General features: G+C 49.6%; 1 protein-coding gene across 1 annotated transcript in view; it reads right to left on the bottom strand.

Moving 5' to 3' along the window:
* LOC144827049 (pentraxin fusion protein-like) overlaps positions 1–13,339 on the bottom strand; it is a 640,936-nt gene that overhangs the window by 9,342 nt on the left and 618,255 nt on the right. The window lies entirely within an intron of this gene.

Here is a 13,339-nt window from a genome sequence, read left to right as displayed (position 1 = left end):
ATGCTTGATTCCGGTCTGGGAAAGACAGGGCTTGGCAGTTCGGACTGGAGTTTTCCCATGAGGCAAAGGGTCAGAGCTGATTTGCATATAGCCAGTGTCTAACCCAGGGTGGTGTGAAGTGAAAAAAAACGATGGATTTAGGCCCAGATCCTTGTACTGGGGTGAATGTATGACATTGTTCTACATTCTGTCCATCAACTGTGTTTTTTGTAATTTTCACCCGAGTGGGCTGGGTATGCTCAGACGTGAGTCCCAGGCTCTCCACACCACTGGAGTCAAGCTAGCCAGGCTGAATGAAGGCTGATAGCCAGAAACCGGTCCTTGGATGCTTGATTCCGGTCTGGGAAAGACAGGGCTTGGCAGTTCGGACTGGACTTTTCCCATGAGGCAAAGGGTCAGAGCTGATTTGCATATAGCCAGTGTCTAACCCAGGGTGGTGTGGAGTGAAAAAAACTATGGATTTAGGCCCAGATCCTTGTATTGGGGTGAATGTATGACATTGTTCTACATTCTGTCCATCAACTGTGTTTTTTGTAATTTTCACCCCGAGTGGGCTGGGTATGCTCAGACGTGAGTCCCAGGCTCTCCACACCACTGGAGTCAAGCTATCCAGGCTGAATGAAGGCTGATAGCCAGAAACCGGTCCTTGGATGCTTGATTCCGGTCTGGGAAAGACAGGGCTTGGCAGTTCGGACTGGACTTTTCCCATGAGGCAAAGGGTCAGAGCTGATTTGCATATAGCCAGTGTCTAACCCAGGGTGGTGTGGAGTGAAAAAAACGATGGATTTAGGCCCAGATCCTTGTACTGGGGTGAATGTATGACATTGTTCTACATTCTGTCCATCAACTGTGTTTTTTGTAATTTTCACCCCGAGTGGGCTGGGTATGCTCAGACGTGAGTCCCAGGCTCTCCACACCACTGGAGTCAAGCTATGAAGGCTGATAGCCAGAAATCGGTCCTTGGATGCTTGATTCCGGTCTGGGAAAGACAGGGCTTGGCAGTTCGGACTGGACTTTTCCCATGAGGCAAAGGGTCAGAGCTGATTTGCATATAGCCAGTGTCTAACCCAGGGTGGTGTGGAGTGAAAAAAACGATGGATTTAGGCCCAGATCCTTGTACTGGGGTGAATGTATGACATTGTTCTACATTCTGTCCATCAACTGTGTTTTTTGTAATTTTCACCCTGAGTGGGCTGGGTATGCTCAGACGTGAGTCCCAGGCTCTCCACACCACTGGAGTCAAGCTGTCCAGGCTGAATGAAGGCTGATAGCCAGAAACCGGTCCTTGGATGCTTGATTCCGGTCTGGGAAAGACAGGGCTTGGCAGTTCGGACTGGAGTTTTCCCATGAGGCAAAGGGTCAGAGCTGATTTGCATATAGCCAGTGTCTAACCCAGGGTGGTGTGAAGTGAAAAAAACGATGGATTTAGGCCCAGATCCTTGTACTGGGGTGAATGTATGACATTGTTCTACATTCTGTCCATCAACTGTGTTTTTTGTAATTTTCACCCGAGTGGGCTGGGTATGCTCAGACGTGAGTCCCAGGCTCTCCACACCACTGGCCTCAAGCTAGCCAGGCTGAATGAAGGCTGATAGCCAGAAACCGGTCCTTGGATGCTTGATTCCGGTCTGGGAAAGACAGGGCTTGGCAGTTCGGACTGGACTTTTCCCATGAGGTTAAGGGTCAGAGCTGATTTGCATATAGCCAGTGTCTAACCCAGGGTGGTGTGGAGTGAAAAAAACTATGGATTTAGGCCCAGATCCTTGTATTGGGGTGAATGTATGACATTGTTCTACATTCTGTCCATCAACTGTGTTTTTTGTAATTTTCACCCCGAGTGGGCTGGGTATGCTCAGACGTGAGTCCCAGGCTCTCCACACCACTGGAGTCAAGCTATCCAGGCTGAATGAAGGCTGATAGCCAGAAACCGGTCCTTGGATGCTTGATTCCGGTCTGGGAAAGACAGGGCTTGGCAGTTCGGACTGGACTTTTCCCATGAGGCAAAGGGTCAGAGCTGATTTGCATATAGCCAGTGTCTAACCCAGGGTGGTGTGGAGTGAAAAAAACGATGGATTTAGGCCCAGATCCTTGTACTGGGGTGAATGTATGACATTGTTCTACATTCTGTCCATCAACTGTGTTTTTTGTAATTTTCACCCCGAGTGGGCTGGGTATGCTCAGACGTGAGTCCCAGGCTCTCCACACCACTGGAGTCAAGCTATGAAGGCTGATAGCCAGAAATCGGTCCTTGGATGCTTGATTCCGGTCTGGGAAAGACAGGGCTTGGCAGTTCGGACTGGACTTTTCCCATGAGGCAAAGGGTCAGAGCTGATTTGCATATAGCCAGTGTCTAACCCAGGGTGGTGTGGAGTGAAAAAAACGATGGATTTAGGCCCAGATCCTTGTACTGGGGTGAATGTATGACATTGTTCTACATTCTGTCCATCAACTGTGTTTTTTGTAATTTTCACCCTGAGTGGGCTGGGTATGCTCAGACGTGAGTCCCAGGCTCTCCACACCACTGGAGTCAAGCTATCCAGGCTGAATGAAGGCTGATAGCCAGAAACCGGTCCTTGGATGCTTGATTCCGGTCTGGGAAAGACAGGGCTTGGCAGTTCGGACTGGACTTTTCCCATGAGGCAAAGGGTCAGAGCTGATTTGCATATAGCCAGTGTCTAACCCAGGGTGGTGTGGAGTGAAAAAAACGATGGATTCAGGCCCAGATCCTTGTACTGGGGTGAATGTATGACATTGTTCTACATTCTGTCCATCAACTGTGTTTTTTGTAATTTTCACCCCGAGTGGGCTGGGTATGCTCAGACGTGAGTCCCAGGCTCTCCACACCACTGGAGTCAAGCTATCCAGGCTGAATGAAGGCTGATAGCCAGAAACCGGTCCTTGGATGCTTGATTCCGGTCTGGGAAAGACAGGGCTTGGCAGTTCGGACTGGACTTTTCCCATGAGGCAAAGGGTCAGAGCTGATTTGCATATAGCCAGTGTCTAACCCAGGGTGGTGTGGAGTGAAAAAAACGATGGATTTAGGCCCAGATCCTTGTACTGGGGTGAATGTATGACATTGTTCTACATTCTGTCCATCAACTGTGTTTTTTGTAATTTTCACCCCTCGTGGGCTGGGTATGCTCAGACGTGAGTCCCAGGCTCTCCACACCACTGGAGTCAAGCTATCCAGGCTGAATGAAGGCTGATAGCCAGAAACCGGTCCTTGGATGCTTGATTCCGGTCTGGGAAAGACAGGGCTTGGCAGTTCGGACTGGACTTTTCCCATGAGGCAAAGGGTCAGAGCTGATTTGCATATAGCCAGTGTCTAACCCAGGGTGGTGTGGAGTGAAAAAAACGATGGATTTAGGCCCAGATCCTTGTATTGGGGTGAATGTATGACATTGTTCTACATTCTGTCCATCAACTGTGTTTTTTGTAATTTTCACCCCGAGTGGGCTGGGTATGCTCAGACGTGAGTCCCAGGCTCTCCACACCACTGGAGTCAAGCTATCCAGGCTGAATGAAGGCTGATAGCCAGAAACCGGTCCTTGGATGCTTGATTCCGGTCTGGGAAAGACAGGGCTTGGCAGTTCGGACTGGACTTTTCCCATGAGGCAAAGGGTCAGAGCTGATTTGCATATAGCCAGTGTCTAACCCAGGGTGGTGTGGAGTGAAAAAAACGATGGATTTAGGCCCAGATCCTTGTACTGGGGTGAATGTATGACATTGTTCTACATTCTGTCCATACACTGTGTTTTTTGTAATTTTCACCCCAAGTGGGCTGGGTATGCTCAGACGTGAGTCCCAGGCTCTCCACACCACTGGAGTCAAGCTATCCAGGCTGAATGAAGGCTGATAGCCAGAAACCGGTCCTTGGATGCTTGATTCCGGTCTGGGAAAGACAGGGCTTGGCAGTTCGGACGGGACTTTTCCCATGAGGCAAAGGGTCAGAGCTGATTTGCATATAACCAGTGTCTAACCCAGGGTGGTGTGGAGTGAAAAAAACGATGGATTTAGGCCCAGATCCTTGTACTGGGGTGAATGTATGACATTGTTCTACATTCTGTCCATCAACTGTGTTTTTTGTAATTTTCACCCCGAGTGGGCTGGGTATGCTCAGACGTGAGTCCCAGGCTCTCCACACCACTGGAGTCAAGCTATCCAGGCTGAATGAAGGCTGATAGCCAGAAATCGGTCCTTGGATGCTTGATTCCGGTCTGGGAAAGACAGGGCTTGGCAGTTCGGACTGGACTTTTCCCATGAGGCAAAGGGTCAGAACTGATTTGCATATAGCCAGTGTCTAACCCAGGGTGGTGTGGAGTGAAAAAAACGATGGATTTAGGCCCAGATCCTTGTACTGGGGTGAATGTATGACATTGTTCTACATTCTGTCCATCAACTGTGTTTTTTGTAATTTTCACCCCGAGTGGGCTGGGTATGCTCAGACGTGAGTCCCAGGCTCTCCACACCACTGGAGTCAAGCTATCCAGGCTGAATGAAGGCTGATAGCCAGAAACCGGTCCTTGGATGCTTGATTCCGGTCTGGGAAAGACAGGGCTTGGCAGTTCGGACTGGACTTTTCCCATGAGGCAAAGGGTCAGAGCTGATTTGCATATAGCCAGTGTCTAACCCAGGGTGGTGTGGAGTGAAAAAAACGATGGATTTAGGCCCAGATCCTTGTACTGGGGTGAATGTATGACATTGTTCTACATTCTGTCCATCAACTGTGTTTTTTGTAATTTTCACCCCGAGTGGGCTGGGTATGCTCAGACGTGAGTCCCAGGCTCTCCACACCACTGGAGTCAAGCTATCCAGGCTGAATGAAGGCTGATAGCCAGAAACCGGTCCTTGGATGCTTGATTCCGGTCTGGGAAAGACAGGGCTTGGCAGTTCGGACTGGACTTTTCCCATGAGGCAAAGGGTCAGAGCTGATTTGCATATAGCCAGTGTCTAACCCAGGGTGGTGTGGAGTGAAAAAAACGATGGATTTAGGCCCAGATCCTTGTACTGGGGTGAATGTATGACATTGTTCTACATTCTGTCCATCAACTGTGTTTTTTGTAATTTTCACCCCGAGTGGGCTGGGTATGCTCAGACGTGAGTCCCAGGCTCTCCACACCACTGGAGTCAAGCTATCCAGGCTGAATGAAGGCTGATAGCCAGAAACCGGTCCTTGGATGCTTGATTCCGGTCTGGGAAAGACAGGGCTTGGCAGTTCGGACTGGACTTTTCCCATGAGGCAAAGGGTCAGAGCTGATTTGCATATAGCCAGTGTCTAACCCAGGGTGGTGTGGAGTGAAAAAAACGATGGATTTAGGCCCAGATCCTTGTACTGGGGTGAATGTATGACATTGTTCTACATTCTGTCCATCAACTGTTTTTTTTGTAATTTTCACCCCGAGTGGGCTGGGTATGCTCAGACGTGAGTCCCAGGCTCTCCACACCACTGGAGTCAAGCTATCCAGGCTGAATAAAGGCTGATAGCCAGAAACCGGTCCTTGGATGCTTGATTCCGGTCTGGGAAAGACAGGGCTTGGCAGTTCGGACTGGACTTTTCCCATGAGGCAAAGGGTCAGAGCTGATTTGCATATAGCCAGTGTCTAACCCAGGGTGGTGTGGAGTGAAAAAAACGATGGATTTAGGCCCAGATCCTTGTACTGGGGTGAATGTATGACATTGTTCTACATTCTGTCCATCAACTGTGTTTTTTGTAATTTTCACCCTGAGTGGGCTGGGTATGCTCAGACGTGAGTCCCAGGCTCTCCACACCACTGGAGTCAAGCTATCCAGGCTGAATGAAGGCTGATAGCCAGAAACCGGTCCTTGGATGCTTGATTCCGGTCTGGGAAAGACAGGGCTTGGCAGTTCGGACTGGACTTTTCCCATGAGGCAAAGGGTCAGAGCTGATTTGCATATAGCCAGTGTCTAACCCAGGGTGGTGTGGAGTGAAAAAAAACATGGATTCAGGCCCAGATCCTTGTACTGGGGTGAATGTATGACATTGTTCTACATTCTGTCCATCAACTGTGTTTTTTGTAATTTTCACCCCGAGTGGGCTGGGTATGCTCAGACGTGAGTCCCAGGCTCTCCACACCACTGGAGTCAAGCTATCCAGGCTGAATGAAGGCTGATAGCCAGAAACCGGTCCTTGGATGCTTGATTCCGGTCTGGGAAAGACAGGGCTTGGCAGTTCGGACTGGACTTTTCCCATGAGGCAAAGGGTCAGAGCTGATTTGCATATAGCCAGTGTCTAACCCAGGGTGGTGTGGAGTGAAAAAAACGATGGATTTAGGCCCAGATCCTTGTACTGGGGTGAATGTATGACATTGTTCTACATTCTGTCCATCAACTGTGTTTTTTGTAATTTTCACCCCGAGTGGGCTGGGTATGCTCAGACGTGAGTCCCAGGCTCTCCACACCACTGGAGTCAAGCTATCCAGGCTGAATGAAGGCTGATAGCCAGAAACCGGTCCTTGGATGCTTGATTCCGGTCTGGGAAAGACAGGGCTTGGCAGTTCGGACTGGACTTTTCCCATGAGGCAAAGGGTCAGAGCTGATTTGCATATAGCCAGTGTCTAACCCAGGGTGGTGTGGAGTGAAAAAAACGATGGATTTAGGCCCAGATCCTTGTACTGGGGTGAATGTATGACATTGTTCTACATTCTGTCCATCAACTGTGTTTTTTGTAATTTTCACCCCGAGTGGGCTAGGTATGCTCAGACGTGAGTCCCAGGCTCTCCACACCACTAGAGTCAAGCTATCCAGGCTGAATGAAGGCTGATAGCCAGAAACCGGTCCTTGGATGCTTGATTCCGGTCTGGGAAAGACAGGGCTTGGCAGTTCGGACTGGACTTTTCCCATGAGGCAAAGGGTCAGAGCTGATTTGCATATAGCCAGTGTCTAACCCAGGGTGGTGTGGAGTGAAAAAAACGATGGATTTAGGCCCAGATCCTTGTACTGGGGTGAATGTATGACATTGTTCTACATTCTGTCCATACACTGTGTTTTTTGTAATTTTCACCCCAAGTGGGCTGGGTATGCTCAGACGTGAGTCCCAGGCTCTCCACACCACTGGAGTCAAGCTATCCAGGCTGAATGAAGGCTGATAGCCAGAAACCGGTCCTTGGATGCTTGATTCCGGTCTGGGAAAGACAGGGCTTGGCAGTTCGGACTGGACTTTTCCCATGAGGCAAAGGGTCAGAGCTGATTTGCATATAGCCAGTGTCTAACCCAGGGTGGTGTGGAGTGAAAAAAACGATGGATTTAGGCCCAGATCCTTGTACTGGGGTGAATGTATGACATTGTTCTACATTCTGTCCATCAACTGTGTTTTTTGTAATTTTCACCCCGAGTGGGCTGGGTATGCTCAGACGTGAGTCCCAGGCTCTCCACACCACTGGAGTCAAGCTATCCAGGCTGAATGAAGGCTGATAGCCAGAAACCGGTCCTTGGATGCTTGATTCCGGTCTGGGAAAGACCGGGCTTGGCAGTTCGGACTGGACTTTTCCCATGAGGCAAAGGGTCAGAGCTGATTTGCATATAGCCAGTGTCTAACCCAGGGTGGTGTGGAGTGAAAAAAACGATGGATTTAGGCCCAGATCCTTGTACTGGGGTGAATGTATGACATTGTTCTACATTCTGTCCATCAACTGTGTTTTTTGTAATTTTCACCCCGAGTGGGCTGGGTATGCTCAGACGTGAGTCCCAGGCTCTCCACACCACTGGAGTCAAGCTATCCAGGCTGAATGAAGGCTGATAGCCAGAAACCGGTCCTTGGATGCTTGATTCCGGTCTGGGAAAGACAGGGCTTGGCAGTTCGGACTGGACTTTTCCCATGAGGCAAAGGGTCAGAGCTGATTTGCATATAGCCAGTGTCTAACCCAGGGTGGTGTGGAGTGAAAAAAACGATGGATTTAGGCCCAGATCCTTGTACTGGGGTGAATGTATGACATTGTTCTACATTCTGTCCATCAACTGTTTTTTTTGTAATTTTTACCCCGAGTGGGCTGGGTATGCTCAGACGTGAGTCCCAGGCTCTCCACACCACTGGAGTCAAGCTATCCAGGCTGAATAAAGGCTGATAGCCAGAAACCGGTCCTTGGATGCTTGATTCCGGTCTGGGAAAGACAGGGCTTGGCAGTTCGGACTGGACTTTTCCCATGAGGCAAAGGGTCAGAGCTGATTTGCATATAGCCAGTGTCTAACCCAGGGTGGTGTGGAGTGAAAAAAATGATGGATTTAGGCCCAGATCCTTGTACTGGGGTGAATGTATGACATTGTTCTACATTCTGTCCATCAACTGTGTTTTTTGTAATTTTCACCCTGAGTGGGCTGGGTATGCTCAGACGTGAGTCCCAGGCTCTCCACACCACTGGAGTCAAGCTATCCAGGCTGAATGAAGGCTGATAGCCAGAAACCGGTCCTTGGATGCTTGATTCCGGTCTGGGAAAGACAGGGCTTGGCAGTTCGGACTGGACTTTTCCCATGAGGCAAAGGGTCAGAGCTGATTTGCATATAGCCAGTGTCTAACCCAGGGTGGTGTGGAGTGAAAAAAACGATGGATTCAGGCCCAGATCCTTGTACTGGGGTGAATGTATGACATTGTTCTACATTCTGTCCATCAACTGTGTTTTTTGTAATTTTCACCCCGAGTGGGCTGGGTATGCTCAGACGTGAGTCCCAGGCTCTCCACACCACTGGAGTCAAGCTATCCAGGCTGAATGAAGGCTGATAGCCAGAAACCGGTCCTTGGATGCTTGATTCCGGTCTGGGAAAGACAGGGCTTGGCAGTTCGGACTGGACTTTTCCCATGAGGCAAAGGGTCAGAGCTGATTTGCATATAGCCAGTGTCTAACCCAGGGTGGTGTGGAGTGAAAAAAACGATGGATTTAGGCCCAGATCCTTGTACTGGGGTGAATGTATGACATTGTTCTACATTCTGTCCATCAACTGTGTTTTTTGTAATTTTCACCCCGAGTGGGCTGGGTATGCTCAGACGTGAGTCCCAGGCTCTCCACACCACTGGAGTCAAGCTATCCAGGCTGAATGAAGGCTGATAGCCAGAAACCGGTCCTTGGATGCTTGATTCCGGTCTGGGAAAGACAGGGCTTGGCAGTTCGGACTGGACTTTTCCCATGAGGCAAAGGGTCAGAGCTGATTTGCATATAACCAGTGTCTAACCCAGGGTGGTGTGGAGTGAAAAAAACGATGGATTTAGGCCCAGATCCTTGTACTGGGGTGAATGTATGACATTGTTCTACATTCTGTCCATCAACTGTGTTTTTTGTAATTTTCACCCCGAGTGGGCTGGGTATGCTCAGACGTGAGTCCCAGGCTCTCCACACCACTGGAGTCAAGCTATCCAGGCTGAATGAAGGCTGATAGCCAGAAATCGGTCCTTGGATGCTTGATTCCGGTCTGGGAAAGACAGGGCTTGGCAGTTCGGACTGGACTTTTCCCATGAGGCAAAGGGTCAGAACTGATTTGCATATAGCCAGTGTCTAACCCAGGGTGGTGTGGAGTGAAAAAAACGATGGATTTAGGCCCAGATCCTTGTACTGGGGTGAATGTATGACATTGTTCTACATTCTGTCCATCAACTGTGTTTTTTGTAATTTTCACCCCGAGTGGGCTGGGTATGCTCAGACGTGAGTCCCAGGCTCTCCACACCACTGGAGTCAAGCTATCCAGGCTGAATGAAGGCTGATAGCCAGAAACCGGTCCTTGGATGCTTGATTCCGGTCTGGGAAAGACAGGGCTTGGCAGTTCGGACTGGACTTTTCCCATGAGGCAAAGGGTCAGAGCTGATTTGCATATAGCCAGTGTCTAACCCAGGGTGGTGTGGAGTGAAAAAAACGATGGATTTAGGCCCAGATCCTTGTACTGGGGTGAATGTATGACATTGTTCTACATTCTGTCCATCAACTGTGTTTTTTGTAATTTTCACCCCGAGTGGGCTGGGTATGCTCAGACGTGAGTCCCAGGCTCTCCACACCACTGGAGTCAAGCTATCCAGGCTGAATGAAGGCTGATAGCCAGAAACCGGTCCTTGGATGCTTGATTCCGGTCTGGGAAAGACAGGGCTTGGCAGTTCGGACTGGACTTTTCCCATGAGGCAAAGGGTCAGAGCTGATTTGCATATAGCCAGTGTCTAACCCAGGGTGGTGTGGAGTGAAAAAAACGATGGATTTAGGCCCAGATCCTTGTACTGGGGTGAATGTATGACATTGTTCTACATTCTGTCCATCAACTGTGTTTTTTGTAATTTTCACCCCGAGTGGGCTGGGTATGCTCAGACGTGAGTCCCAGGCTCTCCACACCACTGGAGTCAAGCTATCCAGGCTGAATGAAGGCTGATAGCCAGAAACCGGTCCTTGGATGCTTGATTCCGGTCTGGGAAAGACAGGGCTTGGCAGTTCGGACTGGACTTTTCCCATGAGGCAAAGGGTCAGAGCTGATTTGCATATAGCCAGTGTCTAACCCAGGGTGGTGTGGAGTGAAAAAAACGATGGATTTAGGCCCAGATCCTTGTACTGGGGTGAATGTATGACATTGTTCTACATTCTGTCCATCAACTGTTTTTTTTGTAATTTTCACCCCGAGTGGGCTGGGTATGCTCAGACGTGAGTCCCAGGCTCTCCACACCACTGGAGTCAAGCTATCCAGGCTGAATAAAGGCTGATAGCCAGAAACCGGTCCTTGGATGCTTGATTCCGGTCTGGGAAAGACAGGGCTTGGCAGTTCGGACTGGACTTTTCCCATGAGGCAAAGGGTCAGAGCTGATTTGCATATAGCCAGTGTCTAACCCAGGGTGGTGTGGAGTGAAAAAAACGATGGATTTAGGCCCAGATCCTTGTACTGGGGTGAATGTATGACATTGTTCTACATTCTGTCCATCAACTGTGTTTTTTGTAATTTTCACCCTGAGTGGGCTGGGTATGCTCAGACGTGAGTCCCAGGCTCTCCACACCACTGGAGTCAAGCTATCCAGGCTGAATGAAGGCTGATAGCCAGAAACCGGTCCTTGGATGCTTGATTCCGGTCTGGGAAAGACAGGGCTTGGCAGTTCGGACTGGACTTTTCCCATGAGGCAAAGGGTCAGAGCTGATTTGCATATAGCCAGTGTCTAACCCAGGGTGGTGTGGAGTGAAAAAAAACATGGATTCAGGCCCAGATCCTTGTACTGGGGTGAATGTATGACATTGTTCTACATTCTGTCCATCAACTGTGTTTTTTGTAATTTTCACCCCGAGTGGGCTGGGTATGCTCAGACGTGAGTCCCAGGCTCTCCACACCACTGGAGTCAAGCTATCCAGGCTGAATGAAGGCTGATAGCCAGAAACCGGTCCTTGGATGCTTGATTCCGGTCTGGGAAAGACAGGGCTTGGCAGTTCGGACTGGACTTTTCCCATGAGGCAAAGGGTCAGAGCTGATTTGCATATAGCCAGTGTCTAACCCAGGGTGGTGTGGAGTGAAAAAAACGATGGATTTAGGCCCAGATCCTTGTACTGGGGTGAATGTATGACATTGTTCTACATTCTGTCCATCAACTGTGTTTTTTGTAATTTTCACCCCGAGTGGGCTGGGTATGCTCAGACGTGAGTCCCAGGCTCTCCACACCACTGGAGTCAAGCTATCCAGGCTGAATGAAGGCTGTTAGCCAGAAACCGGTCCTTGGATGCTTGATTCCGGTCTGGGAAAGACAGGGCTTGGCAGTTCGGACTGGACTTTTCCCATGAGGCAAAGGGTCAGAGCTGATTTGCATATAGCCAGTGTCTAACCCAGGGTGGTGTGGAGTGAAAAAAACGATGGATTTAGGCCCAGATCCTTGTACTGGGGTGAATGTATGACATTGTTCTACATTCTGTCCATCAACTGTGTTTTTTGTAATTTTCACCCCGAGTGGGCTAGGTATGCTCAGACGTGAGTCCCAGGCTCTCCACACCACTAGAGTCAAGCTATCCAGGCTGAATGAAGGCTGATAGCCAGAAACCGGTCCTTGGATGCTTGATTCCGGTCTGGGAAAGACAGGGCTTGGCAGTTCGGACTGGACTTTTCCCATGAGGCAAAGGGTCAGAGCTGGTTTGCATATAGCCAGTGTCTAACCCAGGGTGGTGTGGAGTGAAAAAAACGATGGATTTAGGCCCAGATCCTTGTACTGGGGTGAATGTATGACATTGTTCTACATTCTGTCCATACACTGTGTTTTTTGTAATTTTCACCCCAAGTGGGCTGGGTATGCTCAGACGTGAGTCCCAGGCTCTCCACACCACTGGAGTCAAGCTATCCAGGCTGAATGAAGGCTGATAGCCAGAAACCGGTCCTTGGATGCTTGATTCCGGTCTGGGAAAGACAGGGCTTGGCAGTTCGGACTGGACTTTTCCCATGAGGCAAAGGGTCAGAGCTGATTTGCATATAGCCAGTGTCTAACCCAGGGTGGTGTGGAGTGAAAAAAACGATGGATTTAGGCCCAGATCCTTGTACTGGGGTGAATGTATGACATTGTTCTACATTCTGTCCATCAACTGTGTTTTTTGTAATTTTCACCCCGAGTGGGCTGGGTATGCTCAGACGTGAGTCCCAGGCTCTCCACACCACTGGAGTCAAGCTATCCAGGCTGAATGAAGGCTGATAGCCAGAAACCGGTCCTTGGATGCTTGATTCCGGTCTGGGAAAGACCGGGCTTGGCAGTTCGGACTGGACTTTTCCCATGAGGCAAAGGGTCAGAGCTGATTTGCATATAGCCAGTGTCTAACCCAGGGTGGTGTGGAGTGAAAAAAACGATGGATTTAGGCCCAGATCCTTGTACTGGGGTGAATGTATGACATTGTTCTACATTCTGTCCATCAACTGTGTTTTTTGTAATTTTCACCCCGAGTGGGCTGGGTATGCTCAGACGTGAGTCCCAGGCTCTCCACACCACTGGAGTCAAGCTATCCAGGCTGAATGAAGGCTGATAGCCAGAAACCGGTCCTTGGATGCTTGATTCCGGTCTGGGAAAGACAGGGCTTGGCAGTTCGGACTGGACTTTTCCCATGAGGCAAAGGGTCAGAGCTGATTTGCATATAGCCAGTGTCTAACCCAGGGTGGTGTGGAGTGAAAAAAACGATGGATTTAGGCCCAGATCCTTGTACTGGGGTGAATGTATGACATTGTTCTACATTCTGTCCATCAACTGTTTTTTTTGTAATTTTTACCCCGAGTGGGCTGGGTATGCTCAGACGTGAGTCCCAGGCTCTCCACACCACTGGAGTCAAGCTATCCAGGCTGAATAAAGGCTGATAGCCAGAAACCGGTCCTTGGATGCTTGATTCCGGTCTGGGAAAGACAGGGCTTGGCA

The sequence above is a fragment of the Lissotriton helveticus genome, chromosome 4_1 (assembly GCF_964261635.1).
Source record: "Lissotriton helveticus chromosome 4_1, aLisHel1.1, whole genome shotgun sequence".
Lineage (NCBI taxonomy): Eukaryota > Metazoa > Chordata > Amphibia > Caudata > Salamandridae > Lissotriton > Lissotriton helveticus.
Note: the sequence above shows the minus strand (reverse complement) of the source record. Positions and strands in the feature narration are given on the sequence as shown.